Source organism: Canis aureus, chromosome 5, assembly GCF_053574225.1.
Source record: "Canis aureus isolate CA01 chromosome 5, VMU_Caureus_v.1.0, whole genome shotgun sequence".
In the NCBI taxonomy this organism is placed as follows: Eukaryota; Metazoa; Chordata; class Mammalia; order Carnivora; family Canidae; genus Canis; species Canis aureus.
Window position 1 is genome coordinate 67367387 of NC_135615.1, and position 19855 is coordinate 67387241.

The 19855-nt window shown below is 48.3% G+C and overlaps 1 long non-coding RNA gene across 1 annotated transcript in view; it reads right to left on the reverse strand.

Moving 5' to 3' along the window:
• Nucleotides 1-19855, reverse strand: part of LOC144314439 (uncharacterized) — a 29329-nt gene that overhangs the window by 7077 nt on the left and 2397 nt on the right. The window contains exons 2-3 of the long non-coding RNA XR_013380316.1: nt 12809-12887; nt 10863-11054 (exon numbers count right to left, since the gene is read on the reverse strand). This is a non-coding gene — a long non-coding RNA (uncharacterized LOC144314439). The remainder of the gene's footprint in view (nt 1-10862; nt 11055-12808; nt 12888-19855) is intronic.

Below are 19855 nucleotides of genomic sequence, written 5' to 3' on the forward strand. Positions count from 1 at the left end.
AGCACCCAGGTTAAAGGCGGGCTGAGTTCTGTGCTGCCTCGGCTGACCCCCAGATCGGTCCCTGGCACAGCCCCCCCACAAACCCCTTCTGCATTCTTTCATCTGTGGACAGAGCCCCCAGGGACTGTGGGTGCAGACAGGACAGGGTGGGGACCATGACTCCTGGAATGTCCAAAGGACACCAAATCTGTTTCAAGAATTGCGAAATGTGAATCTCAGTTCCTTTTTGTCCTGCGGTGCCATAAACGTGCCAACATCTTCAGCAAGCTAGAAAAGTAGAATAAAGGAAACTGGGACCAGCAGAAAGAAGGCTATGCCAGGCAGCCGACCAGTTTATGTCCAGAAAGGGAGGTGAAACCATCCAAGGACAGATGGGGGTCTCATGCCCCCTGCAACGTCTCCGTGGCTTGTCCCCAGATGTATGTTGCTATGGCAATGAGGAGGGAAGGTCCAACTGGGCAGACCATGAAAATGTCTCCAGGGGAGGAAGTTGGAGAGGGGCTATGTGCTTGTTCTATTGCATACCCAACAAATTTTTGTCAACTTATATTCATTTGAGGGGATTTGAGGATGTCACACTGCCTCACCCTAGGGCTGACCAGAGGCCTCCAGGTACCTACGCCCTAACGTGACCCAAGATATAGAGGGCCCCATTCTGGGAGGCTTCCTAGTGGAGAGACATGTGGGAGTGGGTCTGAAAAGATGCAGTGAGTATGGGTCATGGGGTCATGGGGCACGCAGCAGGACAGAGCACTCCCAGTGGGGGTGGCACCAAGGCCACTGCAGGAATTAGCAAGCTGCGTCCAATAGGATGGGAAGAAACTGGAAGATCCCCCCAGTTGGCAGGAAGAGCTGCCAAGTGGACCAGAGTCAGGCAGAGAACCAGAGCCTGAAGTTCATCTTGCCCCAGTCAGTGGCTGTTGGTATCTGCTTCGGCTGCCACCCACTCCTGCCATCTAGAAGCTCACTGACATCTATGAGGTCTAGCTGGGACTGCCACCCAGGACAGTCTCAGGAGGCCTCAGTATGTGGCCTGGGCTTCCTTACAACATGGTAGCTGAGTTCTAAGGGCAACCATTCCAAGAGAGAAAGAGCAAGGAGGAAACCATGTTGCTTTGTTTAGGCTTCAGAAGTCACGCAGAGTCACTTCCATCATTTCCTATTGGTCAGAGCAGTTATAAAGATCTAGCAGGTCCACATAAGAAACGTAGACTCTACCTCTTGGAAGAGGAACATCAGTGCCATCTTACAAGAGCGTGGGGGATGGCATACCCATATTGGTGTAATCGTCTTTGGAAAAAAGTGACTACCTCCCAGAAGCAAACAAAATGGATTTAAGTCTTGAAGGATGAGCTGGAGTCAGCCAGGTTATGGGAAGGGGCATTCTAGGCAGAGAGAATAGCATCGGGAACAACACTGAGATGGGGAGGAGCTGCATATCAGAGCACCAAAGAGAAGACCTATGTTCTTACAATGAGGGTACGCAGGTACAGAAAGTAAGGCTGGAAAGGTGGGCAGGGCCAGAGGGGGCAGGGTTCCAGAAGCCATGAGTGGGTTTAAGTTGTGAGCCTAAGGGCATTCTGAAGCCACCAAGTGACTTGATCGAGCAGATATTCTGGAATGCTTAAAGTGCTGCCATGAGGAAATGGGTCAGAAGGGGTAAGAGTGGATGAATGAAGAGATGGGTCTGGGAACAGAGGAGAAAGGATGATCCTCTCTGGGGGTATGAAGAAGGCAAGGTGGGAGAAGGCAGGGTGGACTGGCCGTATGGTGCCAGGCGAAGAGGGAGAGCTGTCTCAGAGGGGAACACCAGCCAATGTGAACAAAGAGCTGGCCATGAGATGTCCCTTGATGTGCTGAAGGAACCTTTTAAATTATCAAGAATGGGTACAAATACTCCGGAGGCCCTCAAGGTAAACGTCATGTTTCTTGGCACCGCTAAATGACATGTCTTGGTCCTTCTAAATGAAATATAATCCATTTGGAAACTCTGTTTGCCAAGGTTGTAAAGATCCAATACCAGCCATGGTTTCGTGGCTTCTTCCTCTGCCTGGGGTCATCTGAGGACTCCAGGACTCAGCTACCCAGGATCTAGCAGGCAAGGCCCACTTCTCAGCTGGAGTGTCCCATACTGGGGATCCTGGTTCAGCAAGGAGAGACCCATTTGCAGATAGATGTCTCTAGACCCAGATCTGCCCCCAGGAGTGTGGTTGGTGCTGCCAGAGACAGGACATCTCAACATCCTTGCTGCCCACAGACCAGCCACTTCTTGGTGGTGAGTCTCTATCATTTTCCAAAAGCCCAGCTCCTTATGTTGGGCCTCTCCTTCCTCCTCTATCAAGGTCCACAGCCCATCCTCTCCCACCTGTGCTGTCTAGTACAGTCCTGCCAATGGGCTGTCATATTCATAAGCAAAGCCTCTCTGAGATCAGCCCAGAAACAGCCAAGCCACTCATTTCTTCCACTGGGCTTAAGGTGAGTTGCTGAGCTCCACGTTCTGGGGGTGGGGTGGGGGGCGCTCCAACATTCTATGGTGTTGACAGCAGTGGAAAGCAAGCCCCAGGCACATGTTTAAGTAAATCATTCTGCTGCATTGCCCACAGATAATGGTGTTTCCAGTTTCCCCACCCGTGGAGGGAAGGGATGGCCTGTCTTGCCTCTGAGGGCCCCTCCAACCCTGCTACGCTGAGATTCCAGGTGAATAGAGCCCAATTCAGCAGCAACCACATCAGGATGGGGTGGGGGGTGCTCTTCCCCAGGCCTGCTGACAGACAGTCCCTCCAGCTACTCCCAAAACAGCAGACAGCCACCGCCCAGGGAGACAACAAAGTCTGCCTTTTCTTGCCTCCCGACATGTGCTTCTAAGACAAAACCCAACATGCTCTTCACAGCCACCTGGTTGCTCCTACAAGCTGCCGGATGGATTCCAATGAAATGTTAAGGATCTCGGACCTTCAGGATCTCAGTCTGGCCAGAAGCCAAGGGCTGATCTGGAGTGTGGATGAAGGGGGTGAGTTTTAAGACTCCAGGTGCTCCATGTCACCTGGCTCTGACCTGGTGGGAGCCAGGACAGCAAGTGTCTTCACCAAAGCTGGGTGAAGTTTGATGGCAGGAGCAGGGGCTTCCCAGTTAGAATCATGCTCTGGACTTCTAGCCAGGCCTCATTGCTGGGATTGACTCATGGGGCCCTGAGTCTGTTCTGAGGTCCCAGGCGGCCTCTCCATTTAGAGCCCAAGGTGTCTGTTTTCTCTTGACCTCCTGTCTGTCACTGTCAGCCCCTTTAGTGGACTGCTTTCTCCTGTAAGTGCTCCCACTCCACCCTCAACCACAAGTCATACTCTCCTCTTCGTAAGCTGCCTGGGGCTGGAGTCTGGGGTGGTTCCAAGGCAACGCCAGCAGGCTCGGACCCTATCTTGGAACCAGATAACAACTCCTCACTTATCAAGCAACTATTGTGTCTGATGATCAATAAGATGATGGCCACATATGTCTCACAGAATCCCCATTTCACCAAGGAGGACACCCAGACTCAGTGAGTGGAGTGTTTTACCCAAGGACACACAGTCAGGATTCAAACCAGGCCTGTCTGAACCCAAGATCATCACTCACTCTCCACACACATCCTTACCCTAATTCCCACCACTGAATTGTGAACTTCTGCAAGGCTTCTCATTTGTCCCCTCCTTAGGTGGGACAGGATGGGTAGAGGGAGCTGGAGTTTGTGTGTCTCTTCCCCCCAGGTTGGTTAAGTTCTGATAAAATCCCCAAAGTTTAAGTTCTGGTAAGATAGTTTCTCCTGGTCTGTTGAGAACAGAATGCTCTGGCAAATTTCAATAGGGTTCCTTCCCCCATGCCTCTGCCAAAAGCACGAGGGGATTTTTTTTCTCTGATAGCCACTGTGAGAACCAGGTAGAGTTTCTGGAGGTAAAACTCACAAAAGTCTTGGGAACCCCCATAATGGGGTCCCCCTAGAGTTTTTAATTCTCAGACTTGTCCTCATTGAGCCTGCAGTAGTTCCTTAAGTACAGTTCAGGCTTTCCAGCTCTCGTGTTGTTCCTGCCTTGGGTGTCTGCTCTGATGAGTGGCTCCCTTTATCCAGCCTGCCTGTTTTCCCCAATCCGGAGTCTACCGATTTTCCTTGTGACCTTACTTCTCTGACAGATCTAGGAAGAGTTGTTGATTTTTAGTTGGTTAAATGGTTTGCTTATTGTTGGTGGAGTGGTGACTTGTAAGCTCCTTATGTGCTGGACTGGAGACAGGAAGCCCCTTCTCTACCTTCCAATGCCTGCTTGCCAGCAATTTCTCCCCAGTCACAGACAGGCCCATGCAGGTGACTCTCTGGAGCCAGAAAGGCAGAAAGTGAAGCATCTACACTGGAGAGATTACGTTTGACTAAGAAAGTGGACTAGCAGGTGGCACAGGGACCAGAGCCACCTCCACTTCTCTCTTGTCTCTGTCCTTTGGCCTCACTCCCTTCCTGTTGGAGGTACCACCAAGTTCCAGGACATGCACACGCTTGGTCTAAAGCACTCTCCCGACATACCAGCTCACCTGGGCTCCCTTCTAACTTTCCTAGTTAACTCAGACCCATCCTCCGGAACAACTCTGGCAACCTGGCCCCCAATCTAGTTTGGGGTTTTCTGCAACAGTGTCATGGAACAGAGCCTGGCACATGGAAGGTCTTCAATAAATGTTTGCAGCAGAATTAAGAGCGTGGAAACATTCTCTTCCTTCAGTGTGTGTGGAAGTAATCACATATGCATTGGGATGCTGGGTATAACGTCCATCTTCTCACTCCCCTCTAGGCCATGAGGATTTATTTTTTCATAACTGTATTCCCTACAGTTAGCACAATGTGACCTACAGTAGGTGCTCAATAAATGCTTAGTGACTGGCTGAAAGGATGACGAGGGGTGAGTGGGTCCCTCGGCCAGCTGAAGATTTAGATGTGCGCAGGAGGCCACATCAATGTATGCAGCAGCAGGAGTGGGAAAGCGCTTACCCAGGAGGCTGAACTCACTGGGTTTCTGGGGAGACTGTCAGCAAGACAATCTTGCGCCTGGAGGCCAAATTCCTTATGGATTAGGCAAAGGTGTGTTTTTTAGTGGGTGCACTGGGGTGGCTGGGAAAGGAGGCATTTTGCTGCAGTCTGTAGCTCATGTCAAAGGTAAGCAGGAAGACAGCGGGCAGGCCCAAGAGGAGGACCAGACACCCAGCTTGTCCTGACCAGTTCATCAGGACCAGACACTCAGAAACCAGTCAGCATTCCCGGTAGCTCCTGACTCACACACAGCCTCCAGGCAGGGGTCAGAAACAGCCCCTTTAACCTAGGGTCTGGGGCTCCTTGTTGGTGGGGAAGGTTGAGATCCTGGACAGCAGGCTGTAGGAAGCTGAGCAGGATGGTGGAGGCTTGTGGGGCTCTCAGTGAGGTGAGGATGAGGATCCTGGCAGGAAAGGCTGATGTCAGGAAGAGGTCCTCTCTGAGTGAGCCCTCAGGGAAGGGGGTGGAGGACCGGCCCTTACAGAGCTAGCCTTAGACTTCCACTATCGCCTGGATGGAGCCTCATGCTGGGAACTGGAAGTCCCTGGCTCTTCCCAGTTGTGGGACCTTAGATTTGTCATGGGAACCCCAGAAGATCAGAGCTAAAAAGACCCATAGGCTTACTGTACAGATGGGAAAATAGGGCCAGAGTGGGTAAGATAATGTTCAGAGTGCCACAGGAGGCTAGTGAGTATCTGAATCTGGGGCCAGATGTCCCAGGCCCCTAGGGTCATCCATTTACTCGGTTCAGAGGTGGCTTTAGCTCTAACTTCTCTGAGCCTCAGTGTGCTCATCTGTAAAATGGGGATAATAACACCTCAGAGGGGTGTTGTGAGGATTAAATAGACATCATCCTTCCATTCAATAAATATTTATTGAGGGCCACGGCAGACACTGCTAATTATTCTTCCTCTCCTGGAAACAGAACCCCAACTTTTAGCTGGGAACACATAGAATAGAGGACATCCCTCCCATTTCCCTTGCATATGTGATGATGAGACTTGGGAATATAAGTGAAAGTAGTATACACAGCTCCTGGGAAGCATCCATAACAACGAGGAAGCAGGGCCAGCATCCCTCCCCTTGCTGGCTGGAATTTGCCAGGGACAGCTAGAGCAGTCATCATGGACCATGACATCAAAGCCAAAGGGAGACCACACAGAGCAACAAAGTAAAAGACACCTGGGTTCCTGATCATCATGGGCTCTCCATTCCATAATCATGGAGTGATTGTTTTCCTTACCTCCAGACCTTGTTTACATGAGACAGAAATAAACATGTATTTCTGTAGGCCATCCCTGCTACACCAAATCCTAGTTGATACAAGAGCCAATTATGTGCCAGGCCCTGGACTCTGCACTGAGGATAAAATGGAAAGCCAAACCAGAGGCAGCCTCTGCCCTCCTGAAGCTTCTGGTCGGGTGGAGGCAAGAGACCATTAGAAAGCATGCGCAGAAGTCAAAAACTACAAATATGCTAGGAGGGAGGACAACACAGGGACTTGACCTCATTGGAGCAGTCTTTTAAAAAATCATATTCACTGTTTAAAACCACAGATATCAGCATATTCATAATAGCAAAATGCTGGAAAAACATAAGTGCCTACTGATGGATGGGTGGATAAAGAGAATGTGGCATATAGGTACAGTGGAATGTTACTGAACTAGGAGAAAGAAGGAAATCCTACCATTTGCAATGGCATGGATGGATCTTGAGGGCATTACACTAAGTGAAACAAGTCACACAGAGAAGGACAAATGCTGCATGACCTCACCTGCATGTGCAATCTAAAAAAAAGAAAAGCCAAACTCAGAGACACAGAGAACAGATTAGTGGTTGCCAAAAGCAGGGTGTGAGGGTAGAGGGTGACATGGGTGAAGGTCAAAAGGCATGAAAAAGAAAAAAATGTTTTCAAGCACACCATGGCTATAGCCAACAGAGAGGCTACAGCGAGAAAGAAGCTATCAGTGTTGGTGAGGACATGAAGACACTGGAAAACTCTTCACCACAAACTGATGGAGGGAGTGTAAATTGTTACAATCCCCTATTCCAGATCCCCTGACCCAGCTATTCCTCTCCCGATAGAAATTCATGCATGTGGCCATCAAGAGACCCAAAGACATATGCATGATATGTAAAAACCAGCCCCAAACTGGAAACTACCCAAGTGCCCATTAGGAGTAAAATGGATAAACTGGGATATAACCACATAATGAAATGCCACACGGCAACGAGAACAAAGATGTGCAGCGGCACACAAGATGATGAGCCTCACAAGCAGCGGTGAAGTGAAGGGGCCAGACACAGAGGAGCACATCTGGTGTGACCCCACTGACGGGAACAATGGAGCCAGGTGAGGTCCACCTATGCTGATAGAAGGCAGGACAGTGGTTCTCCTTGGGGAAGGAGGTCAGGAGCGGAGTTTCTGGGTACTGGCTGTGCTCTGTTATTTGGTCAGTGTGCCAGTCCCATAATTTCCTCCTATTATACATTCATTATAAATTATAAATTCATCACACTTTGCACCTACGATATGTGCCCTGTTCACTCTGTATGTCACATTCAATACAAATGGTTGAGTAAAACCCAATTGCCTCCAGCAGAGAGTGGCTACCGTTAGCCCGCAGCTGGGTTGTCGGCTGTGCATTTGGAGGGGTTCGGATGCTGAATGGGAGAACAGGGACTCAGGAGAGCCCCCCGGCCAGCAGAGTAAGGGAGAAGACAGGGAGCTCTGAAATGGCAGGGTGCAGGGCGGGGAAGGGAGGGGGGTGGAGGCGGTGCAGGGGAGGAGCAGGGAGATGCCCGGGGAAGGCCCTTGGTTATTTCACAGGCTTGGTGAAAAATCTGGTGTGCAGTCCCCAGTGTGACCTTTTCTCGTGATGCAGCAGATGAGGCCTCCCTCGTGAACATGGGTGAGAATGGCTTTTTTTTTTTTTTAAAGAACCCAGACACTGACCGAGGTGCTGAGCTTCTTCAGGGACCCCCATGGTTCAGAACAGACCAGAGAAGATGCAGAGAAAGAGTTAAGGCCAAAACCAACCGTGAGATGGTGAGGTCTCTGACAATCTGCCCAAACCTTGGGAAGAACTTTGGACTCCTCAGGGTTCAAGCCTTGCCTGGACCTCAGAGACAGACACTCCCTCCCTGACAATAGGTGACACAGCTTTGAGCTATTCTCTTGGGTGACAGGAGGTAGGGGTGAGTCACTGGCTGGGAGAGGGCTCCGGGGAAATTTGAAAAGCCCCTGGGCCAGGGCAACGTGATGTTTTGGTCCTCTCACTGCTTCTGAGTCATCTATCTGCCACAGGCCAGCCCCCAACTCTCACCACCAGGGGTGCAACTTTCCCAGGGGAAGCAGAAGGACCAAGATGGGGCTGCAGCTGGGAGCTGAGGCCTTCATTGGGCCCTCAGACAAACCTGCACTGGGGTTTGAGAAGAACCCAGGCTGTGGGGGAGGCTGAGGCTCCCCTGCACTTCTGAGGACTCATTCAACAAGAAAGGACCCAGGCCTCGCCTACCTCCCACCCCTAGACAACTGACAGCTGCCCTGGTTGGTGTTTGCTTGCCCAATGGGCTTTAGACTTTCTTTCCCTCTGTCTTTTCTCCTCTTCCTTCCTTCCTTTGCCCTTCTTGCTTTCATCTCTTTCTTCCCTCCTTCCTACTTTCCTTCCTTCCTATCTCTCTCTCTCCCCACTCTGCCTCTCTTGTTCCCTCTCACTCCTTCTTTCTTCAAATTTAAAGTTTTCATCATAATAAATACCAAAAATTACGCAAAAGAGGAAGGAAAATAATAAAGACATCTAAACTCCCACACTCTCTGAGATAATGACCATTTTAGTGACAATTTTTTCTTTTGAAAGCAGGCATTTTTTTTAAGATTTTATTTATTTATTCATGAGACACACACACACACAGAGAGAGAGAGAGAGAGGCAGAGACATAGACTTCTCCCTCCCCATAGAGGGAGAAGCAGGCTCCATGCAGGGAGCCCGATGTGGGACTTGATCCCGGGACTCTAGGATCACGCCCTGGGCCGAAGGCAGGTACTCAACCTCTGAGTCACCCAGACGTCCTAAAAAGCAAGCATTTTTTAAAAAGTAAACTCTTTATTTTATTTGTTTGTTCATTTGCTCAGTGTAGGCTCCATCTCCAGCACAGAGCCCAATGTGGAGCTTGAACTCACAACACTGAGATCAAGACTGAACCAAGATCAACAGTCAGATATTTAAGAGACTGAGCCCCCCAACCCCCCCCCAAACTTTTTATTTTAGAGTAGTTTTGCCTTTGCAGAAGATGTGCAAAGACAGTGCAGAGAGCCCCCATATACTCCCCTGTCTCCGTATGGGTTGCTATAAACAAAAATATCACATATGGGGTGACTCGAACACAAACCTTTACTTCTCACAGTGCTGGGTGCTGGGAAGCCCCAGATCAAGGGGCCAGCAGACCCAGTGACCAGTGACAACCTGCTTCCTGGTTTGTGAATGGCCACCTTCTCCTTGCATCCTCACTCAGCATGAAGAAGCTGTGTCTCTTCTTGTCAGAGCATTAATCCCATTTCTGAAGACCCTCGTCTCATGACCGATTTACCTCACAAAGGCCCCATCTCCTCATACCATCACCATTGGGGTTAGGATGTCACCATATGAGTTAAGGGGCTGGACACAAACATTCAGTCCCTGACACCCCCCAAGCAATCTATCCTATTGTTAGGAACATCTCAGGTCTGTGTAAAGCATTTGTTGTAACTAATGGACCAATACTGACACACCATTGTTAATCAAAGCCTATGCTTTACTCAGATTTCCTTAGTTTTACCCAATGTCCTGTTCCTGGTACAGGAGCCCACCTAGGGCGTCACTTTACATTTAGTCATCACATCTAAAGGCTCCCCAAGGCTCCTCCTGGCTGGGTCAGTTTCTCAGACTTCCCTTGTTTTTGACGACCTTGAAAGTTCTGAGGACTGGTCATGTATTTTACACAATGTCCTCCGACTGGGATTTGCCCAATGTTTTCCTCATGATTAGACTGAGGTTACAAAGCAGGGTTGGGGTTCCTCTGGAAGAGGTGGCCCCTCGCATGTGGGGAAAAGCAAGGCCTGGACTTCCCCTTACGCGGAAGGGCGGGTCTGGCCCCTACAGGGCCTTCTGGCATGAGACTGATTTCTCAGGCCAGCAGAGATGAGGAAAGAGGATGCAGCCAGACTGGGGGTTCCCCAAGGTAATGTCCACCCCCAGGCTTCCTTCCTAAATGACTGCAGGTCATGGTCTGAAGTTGATTATTAAAAGCTATGACTCACTAGTCTGCAACTTTTCAGAGTCTACAAAAGACTATCTTTAATAACAAAATGAATCACTAGAAGAGCTGCTCCAGTGCCAGGCTATTGTTAGTTGCCCTGCAGGGGACTGAGATCATGCCCATTTCACGGATGAGACACAGGCTCACTGAGCTTAAGTGACCTGCCCAGTGGGGCTGAGAAGTAAGAAAACAGAGACCTAAACCCAGATCCGTCCTCAGTTCCAGTGTTCATCTATCACCCTGCCATCCACTTGCACTGATTTACTAACCTGCTCTCATTTATAGAGGTGAAGACATCGAGTCTCATAGAGGAGGGGTGCCTTGGTGCTCAGAGGCCAAGGCTGTCACCATCACTAATAGAACTTGGAGAATTTGGACCAAAGCCCAGGTGTCTTGATCTGCCCAGGGCCCACTCTGGGACAGGGCTGGGACTGGGGACCTGGGGTGTGTCCTGAGGAGCAATCTGTGAGCACCCCAGCTAGGTGGCATTTCATAGGGGAAGTGGGTGGGGGCAGAGTCTTACCCTGGCTCTGGGAGAGGCCTCATTGGGTTGGCGTCTGGTGCAGTGTTGCCCCCAGATCTCAGCACGAATACAGGGACCAGAATGGACTTCCAGGATGGCCACTCACTCACTGGCCACTAGACAGGCTGGGGGTTCCAGGCCATGGGGTTTCCTCAAGTGCAGCCCCAAGCCTGGCCTAAGGCAGCTGCTCACCTGACAAGAAGGAAGGAATACATCAGTCTGGAGCAACCTCTCACCCCAGGGGCTGAAATGCCATCTGTACTGGCTCTGGGGAGCCACCAATCTCGCCTTTCTCCCAGAGATGGGACACTCATTTCCCACTCCTGGAGCAACTCCCTTCTGCTTCTGGACTGTCCTATCTCTTAACATACAAGTTTCCCTTCAGCAGAACCAAAACCTCCTCCCTTTGGCTGTAGTTCAACTTTCTGGGCCACACAGAACAGAAGGACTTTCTTCACTTCTCTTAACATTCAACAGGGTGGCCCCCTTGTACCTCAAACAGCCTCAGCTTCATCTCCAGTCCCATTTCCCCAGAGCCCGGCCCCTCTCGCACCCTCCCCATCTCCCTCTTTCCCCTCCTGTGTCCCCGTGGTGGCTTGAATTGTGTCCCCCTAAATTCATATGCTGAAGTCCTAACTTCAGCATGTGACCTTGTTTGGAAACAGGATCATCCACAGATGTAATGAATTAAGATGAGGTCAATAGCAGGGTGGGGGGTCCTAATCCAGGGCGGGTGGTGTCCTTATCCAAAGGGGAAATTTGGACCAAGAAGTAGACACTCATAGAGGGAGACTGTGTGAAGACACACGGAGAAGGTGGCCATCATCTGTGAACCACGGAGAGGCTTGATCCTTCCTCCCCGACTTCAGAAGGAGACAACCCTGCCAACAGCTTGACCTTGGACTCCCAGCCTCCAGAACCATGAGACAATGCATTTCTGTCATGTAAGCCGCCCAGTCTCTGGGCCTTTGTTACCGCAGCCCTGGCAAATGACTATGCCTCCTGTCATTGACCAATTCCAAAATACGGAGCCCCTGACATGTGCTAAGGATAAAGCAACAAAGATTAACAGAAGCCTTCCTGGGGCTTACACCCTGGTGGGGAGAAAAGACCAGCAGATAATGAATACTTGAAGGTAAGAGAATTCTATGCTATGGTAAGAGCTTGGACGGGGACGGAGACAGACGTGGGCTCCTTTGACTCTTCAGTGATTCCCTGTCCCCATCAGCCCTTTCACCTCCTGAGAAGGGCTCAGGCTCCTGTCCTAAGAAGGCCTTTGCCCAGCCTTGCAGTATTCCTCCTCCTGTCCACCTGTCCTCCATTCTGCCACTGGAGTAAACTTTGAAAGGGTACCTTCCACCTCTGCCCCCTCCAGCTTTCCTGCACCCCCTAACCTCAGACCCTACCTGTTTAGTGCCCTCCAAACTGTTCTTCAGCCACCCCTAAGTCCCTGCGAACCTCCACCTTCCTGCAGTCTCTGCTGCCTTCCCAAACTCACATCCCCCTTCGGCTGCCAGGACCCTGCCCTCTCTCCTCCTTTTCTCCCTTGCTGCCTCCTCCCCCTGCTCCCACTTTTTTTTTCTTTAATCTTTCATTGGGAAGAATTTCAAGCCTACGGAATAGTTGCAAAAACAGTACAATGAATACCCTTATACTTTTCATCTAAATTCACCAATTGTTGGGATCCCTGGGTGGCACAGCGGTTTGGCGCCTGCCTTTGGCCCGGGGCGCGATCCTGGAGACCCGGGATCGAATCCCACGTCGGGCTCCCTGCATGGAGCCTGCTTCTCCCTCTGCCTGTGTCTCTGCCTCTCTGTCTCTCTCTGTGTGGCTATCATGAATAAATAAATAAAATCTTTAAAAAAAAAATAAAATAAATAAATAAATAAATTCACCAATTGTTGACATTTTGCTACTTTGCTTTATCTCTATGTGTATATACTTACTAGCATTAGCTGCTGAACCATTGGACAGGAAATTGGAGCTATGAAGACCCACCATCCTAAAATATTTCAGCTGAATCTCCTAAGAATAGAACATTCTCTTACATGACTGCAATTTAAATATTAAGGAAATTTTACATTGCTACATTACTATTACTATTAAATAAAATACAGTCCACACTCAAATTTCCTCAGTTGTCCTAATTAATGTCCTTTGAAGTATTTTTTTTTTTTTAATATTTTTTTTTTCAATTTTTATTTATTTATGATAGTCACAGAAAGAGAGAGAGAGAGAGGCAGAGACACAGGCCGAGGGAGAAGCAGGCTCCATGCACCGGGAGCCCGATGTGGGATTCGATCCCGGGTCCCCAGGATCGCGCCCTGGGCCAAAGGCAGGCGCCAAACCGCTGCGCCACCCAGGGATCCCCTTTGAAGTATTTTTTTTCCTGATCCAAGAGCCAACCTGGAAGCTTGCACTGCACTGAGTCATCGTATACTCCGCTTCAGAAAGCCACCATTTCCAAAGGTGCCCACCCTCGGGTCATCACCTCTCTGTGGATGGCTTGGGGTTTGCAACTACATCATCATTTCCAGCCCTGATTTGGTCCCTCCTTGTGGTTGCTTCCTCCTCCCTGCACTGCCAGCTTGTCTGGAGCAGGGGTGCTAGCCCATCTCTTTATCCACTGTACCAGGCCCCGTGTGGTGAGTGCGCCATGGAAGTGGGGGGAAAACGCTCAACTGCAGTCAGTTAGACCTGACTTAAATTGTGACTCTACCAGCCTCTGCTGTTGGGACCTCCTCAGGTTATGTCACAGTTGCTGTGAGCAGAGAATACAACCTACCTTGCAAGGCTACTGTGAGAATGTCCTTAGGTGCAGTATTTTTGTTTTTTGTTTTTTTTTTAAATAAATTTATTTTTTATTGGTGTTCAATTTGCCAACGTACAGAATAACACCCAGTGCTCATCCCGTCAAGTGCCCACCTCAGTGCCCACCACCCAGTCACCCCCACCCCACCCCCTCCTCCCCTTCCACCACCCCTAGTTCGTTTCCCAGGGTTCGGAGTCTTCCATGTTCTGTCTCCCTTTCTGATATTTCCCACTTATTTTTTCTCCTTTCCCCTTTATATGGTCTCACTCATTTGGGGAATATAAAAAATAGTGAAAGGGAATCAATAGGTACTGTTTTTGAATGCCTGGCACACAGTAGGCCTGGAAGGAGGAAGGGAGCAGGCGAGAGGAGGGCTTGATCATTTGTGATGCCCAGTAGACCTCAGAACAGAGGAGGGCAACCTAGCACTGCCCCTGAGCTCCTGGATTCTCCCTGCTTCCTGGCTCCAAGCAGTCAGACCCTCCAGAGTTTGGTGAAGAGAGAGCCTCAGGTGAAGGAAAACACATTTAACACACACAAAAAATCAAGCTACTCTGGAGCTGGCTCCCGAGATGGAGAGGCAGGCTTCCAGCACCTGGCAAGAGATCCAGACGCTTCATGAATGTGATAACCAATATGATAAATGAGCCCAACTAGAGAGCCCCCCCTACCTCCCCACAGAAGCAACGATCGGGGATCCCATCAGCCTGGGGCCCCTCCAAAATCTCCGTCAGGGCTGTGATGGGGGTCTGAGGCTTCCCGCGGTAGGAAGCACCGGCTGCCCCAGAAACACATTTGTTAATATCAGATTCCACAGCAACAGCTGGATTCAATTTAGCCGCGGAGCACTGACAGCGAGGCCTGGCCCCCAGCCAGCACCCCTCGGGAGGCCCGGAGCCTGCCATTCCGTTTTCCACGGAGATAGAGTTGCTAAGGACTCGCTGGGCTCATCCAGCCCCCTCGTGCCTTCCAAGCAGCTGGGGAGGGAGAGGAAGTGACCAGCAGTCACTGGTAACACAACCTTTGTTCCCTGCAGACTGGCCTCTCTGCGCGCCTCTCAGGTTCTCCAAAACACCGATTGTCACGGGGGTCTGGTGGCAGGAAGCTGAAGGCTGTCGCCTGCATGGCTGTTTGGGTTCTGGGGTAACATTTCAGTCTAATGCAAAGGGACACACTTCTACTCATGCTCCCTGCCAAACACACACACACACACTCTCACACTCGTACACACACACCATGCCTCTCCCTGGCATCTGACTTCCATCATGCCCTCTGCTTGGAAATCACAGGCTCTCAGTGTAGGCAGAGAATCTAGTCCAGAGAGGGGCAGAGACTTGGTAAAACGGTCAACCAGCAAAGCAGGTTTCTGATCCCAGTGCGTTTCATTGCAACTCAATAATATTTATCAACGATAATAGTAACATGAGGTTGACTGGGTGCCTAACTTAAACCAGATTCTTTTGATGGGTGTTTGAAATACTGTTGTTCTTTTAAATTCATGGTCAAAATAACTGGAGGCTTGGCAAGGTCACGTATTTTGACCAAAGCCACATACTTAATATGTGGCAAAGCTGGGAATCCAACTCAGATCGGCCTGGTTATCAAATGATAGGATTTCCTCCACCGCAGGTGACTGCCTGAAACTCCACCCCTCAGTCTTCTCAGGCCCTGTTGCTAAAATGTAGATGGCCCTGTCCGGTCCTGCCTGAAGTCTTCCCCACCCAACTCCTGAGAGGAGTGAGAGGGAAGGACATCAGAAGGAGTGTGGGGCCTCCCACAAGAAGGTGAAAGGGGGCAAGGGACACATTTTCCAGCCTTTCCAACTTGTCAGCTTCCAAGGTGGAGTTGGAAGTTGAGGCCCCCCGAAAATCCCTTCCTGAGAAGAGCCCCCTCTTCGTGGGAGGACAGTTTTCTGGGTAGGGGGAGGCAAGCGGGGCTGAAATCCTCCTAGAGACAGTTGGGTCCTTTGTATTAAAACCTTTTCAACTGTGCTTACTTTTTGACCCAGTCTTACTGTATAAATGTCTGTCCTGAGCCATCATCCTCATCTGATAAGTACAACCCCCGTTCCCCTCCACGACAACGACCAGTCCACCTATTCCAGGCGGGGCAAACAGGCTCCCGAGTCGTGGCTGATCAGATTCCTCCCATCCGGCCACATCTTTTTCACGGATATTAGGACAGTATCAGGTGGTGTGCCTATTGGCAGCAATCCTAACCCCCAGCTCCTGCCCCCTCTTCCTCATTATGGGGGTTGGGTGTGACGTGGGAGCCAAAGACCTCCTGCCCCTCAACCACAGCATCTGAAATTCCACCATGATTGTTCTTTTGGCTCACACAGGCCTTCCAGACTCAAAATGGTGATGCCCTTGGGATGCATTGTATGGGTTAACAACTAAAATCAAGCCGTATCCTCCCATTTGGGCCCACTTACTGTGAGGCTTCATGAAAATAACACTGAGGCAGGAGCTAAGAATCCAGTGAAGTTGGCAAGATCAGGCCCCCATGGACAGCATCCAAATGCTTCTGTCCATCCCTGTAACTCATTGAGCACATGAAAAAATTCCTGTGGGTGGGTGGGCTGGTGAAGGCACCTGCAGGTCAGGATGCTTGTAGAAAGTCGAGAGAAAATGTGAGTTGGTAGTCTAGAAAAATTAGGTTGAATAAGAGGAGACTTTGCTGGTCCTGAAGAATTAAAAAAATGCAGATTGACTCAAGGGAGTCTTTGTGCTGGAAGCCAGAGGTTTTTTTGCTCCTTACGCTAAGCAAAAAGTAGTTGTGCAACACAACAGAACATTAAAAAGGAATCTTTTGGGGGTTAGTCGATCCCCAAAAGTAGCCAGGGGAAGTTAACTGCACTTCTGATTCCATTCGTTGTAGATTCTGCTAATGAATCTGGCGGCAATGCCAGTTGAGACTGAAGCCTGGGGTGCCGGCTAGGGGAGATGCAGGTTCTCACCCACCTCGTGTTCACCCTCAGCTGTCAGCCATGCCACCAGATTTGCATCTTATAAGGAGTTGGGGCTATAAATTCATCAAGAATCTGTCGGTTAAAAGTCTGGGATTATAAGCCTTTTGCAGAGCAAAGTGTACCTTCCCCAGAAAAAAAGATTGCCCACCTAGGGGCATAACCTGCTCCGATAGCTCCCGAGTTCTGACTCTAATGACCACATCCATGGGTCCCCCTAACTTGGAGCTGAGATCTGGATTGATGGGACAGGTTATTGCTATGGAACATATTTCTTTCTTATTCTTGTTGAAAAGCTCTCAAAGGGACTGGCCATTTATTTTGAGTTAGGATACTCCTCACTTTTTCTTTCTCATGGAAAACGTTGTGCTAGTCACGGGCCTGAAGAATTATAAACGTGTGATTTTAGTTAAGAATGTGCTTTTTATTTTTCTTAGAAGCTTTCTTACTTAGAAACTTAGTTCTCGGTGTCTGACACCACGTTGGCAGAGGCCAGCAGGAAAGGAAGGGGATTTTAAATTGGCAACCTGCCTGGAAGTGGGAGAGAAAAAGTTCTTCCTTACTGGAGCTGCTAGCTTTGCCAAGGCCACAAAGAAATATTCTTGTGTCACTTTTTTTTCCCTTAAGTTTTCTTTAAAAATTCACTGAAGTAATGTAAATATGTTTTAAAGAAAATCTAGGGATATGAAAGGACTAAATGAAAAGCAATTATTTCTTGCTCCTACTGCTGCTCCTAAAAAGGAATCACTTTCAGCTCTGACTTTTGGTGGATTCTTCTGTATCTCTAATTCTCTGCTATTTCTATTGTTTTGTTTTTTGTTGAGGTGTAATTCATTGAAACAAATTTCATCCTTTTAAAGAATGCAGCTCCATGGATTTTTGTATATTCATAAAGTTGTGTGACCATCACCACTATCTAGTTTGAGAACATTGTCATCACCCCAAAAAGGAAGCCCCGTACTCGTTAGCTGTTATTCCCCATTGCTCACCTCCCTGACTCTTAGCAACTACTCTACTACACCTATTTTAGGTGTCTGTGGATTTGCCCATTCTGGACATTTTATATAAATGGAATCACACAATATGTGACCTTTTGTTATCTGGCTTCTTTCACCTCGCGAAGTGTATTTAAGATGCATCCATGTTGTAATATGAACAAGTACTTTATTCCCTTTTATGGCTGAATAATATTCCATAAACATTTTGTTTTTTCATTCATCAGTTGATGAATGTTTGGCTTGTTTCCTCTTTTTAGCTATTATGGATAATGCTGCAATGAGCATTCATGTTCAAGTGTTTGTTTGAATATCTGTTTTCAATTCTTTGGGGGCATGTATAACTGGTTTTGATTTGTCCTTTTAGCATTCTTGGTATGAGAAATGAGCATTTAACTTGTTCATACTGCTTTCTCTCCTCCCCACCCCATCCCACTGATATATTTTTCCTTCCACTCTTCATTGCATTTATAATCACAGCAGTTGCTTGCTTTCCACTCAAATAACAGAAACCTTACTACAGTGGTTTAAACACACGGCCAGAGGTTTTTCTCACTTAACAAGTCCAATCTTATTGTTAGTTCAGGCACCAGAAACTGCCAGCAGTGGTCCAGGCTCTCTTTATCTTTCTTCTCTGCTACCCTTAAGAAACTAGTTTTTATATTTATGCTTGTCTCCTTTTGATTACAGGAGGGCTGCTGCAGCTCTAGACATCGCATCTGCATACAGAGAGGAAGAAGAGCATGGACAAGAAACTGGAGCTATGTTGGCTGTCTTTTACCAAAAAAGCATAGCTTTCTTAGAAATCCTCCCACCAACAAACTTCTACTCAAGTCTCATTGGCCAGGACTGAGTCACATGGCCACACCTAGCTGCCAGAGAGCTGGAGAAACCTACAAGAACAGGATTGATATCACTGGCTTCGATTGGTCGTTCTCAACCTTGTGTACATGTTAGAATCTTCTAGGGATATTTTAAAATGTACTGATATGGGAACCAGAGTGGCTCAGTAGTTGAGCGTCTGCCTGCCTTTGGCTCAGGTGATGATCCCAGGGTCCTGGGATCGAGTCCTGCATTGGGCTCCCTGCCTGGAGCCTGCTTCTCCCTCTGCCTATGTCTCTGTCTCTCTCTGTGGCTCTCATGAATAAATAAATAAAATCTTTAAAGAAACTGTACGGGTGTACTATGGTCTCACCATAGTCCAAGTGGTTCTCAACCAGGGGTTGTTTTGTCCCCCATGGGACATTTGGCAATATCTGGGGACATTGTTTTATTGTCGTGAAAGGGGGTGGCATCCAGTGGGTTGAGGTTGGAATATTGCCAAACATCCCACAATGCACTGGACAGCCCTCCATAACAAAGACTTATCTTGTTCAAAATGTCAATAGTGTCAAGACTGAGAAACTGTGCCCTAGACCAATTAAATTATAATCTCCTCTAAGTAGTTCCAATGTGCAACCAGTGTTGAGACTCACTGGTTTAGTGAATAATCCATTGCCCGTGGGCACATTGATACCCTGAACAAAACGGGGGTTCTCTCACCGGGATAGAGAGTGAAGTGGGATTTCAGTTAGGTACTATGTCTGTCCCAGTAACTGTCATATACTGACACTTTTACTTCTAATTCCATCAAATTACTCAGTATCTTTTGGCTCTCTCTTTATGAGATGAAATTAATTCCCTTGCTTTGTATTCTTTTTCTCCCTTCTGCCTTCTATAATTTGAACTTTTACATTGCCAAGGTCAATAACATTTTTTTTAGGTTAACATTTATTTTCTGTCTTGTAATCAAAGTTATATCTATATGTTGTATAACTATATATTCTAAAAGTTGAAATTTAATAAACAGGATTTATATTTTGACAATATAAATGTTTATGCAAGGCCAAGAAATGGTTTTTAATTACATTTTTTTCTTTATCAGCTTTTTGTTTTTTCTGGAGTTTGTAATTTAATTTTTTCCCTTGCACTATTTGACTTAGGTCATTTTAAAGAGTTGTTCATATAACCCCATTTCTATGTGATATAAAAGAAAAGCAAGGAAAAGATAAACACTAAAGCTGACCAAGTTCCTTGTGAACTGGAAGTCTTCACAATCACCTGCTACTTCAAATGAGACAAAAAAGTAGCTGAGGAATCTACTTAAGGTAAAGTTAGGAATGCAGCATTGAGTGCTAATATTACAATCCTTAGGCACCTTGTGTTCAAAAAATATTTG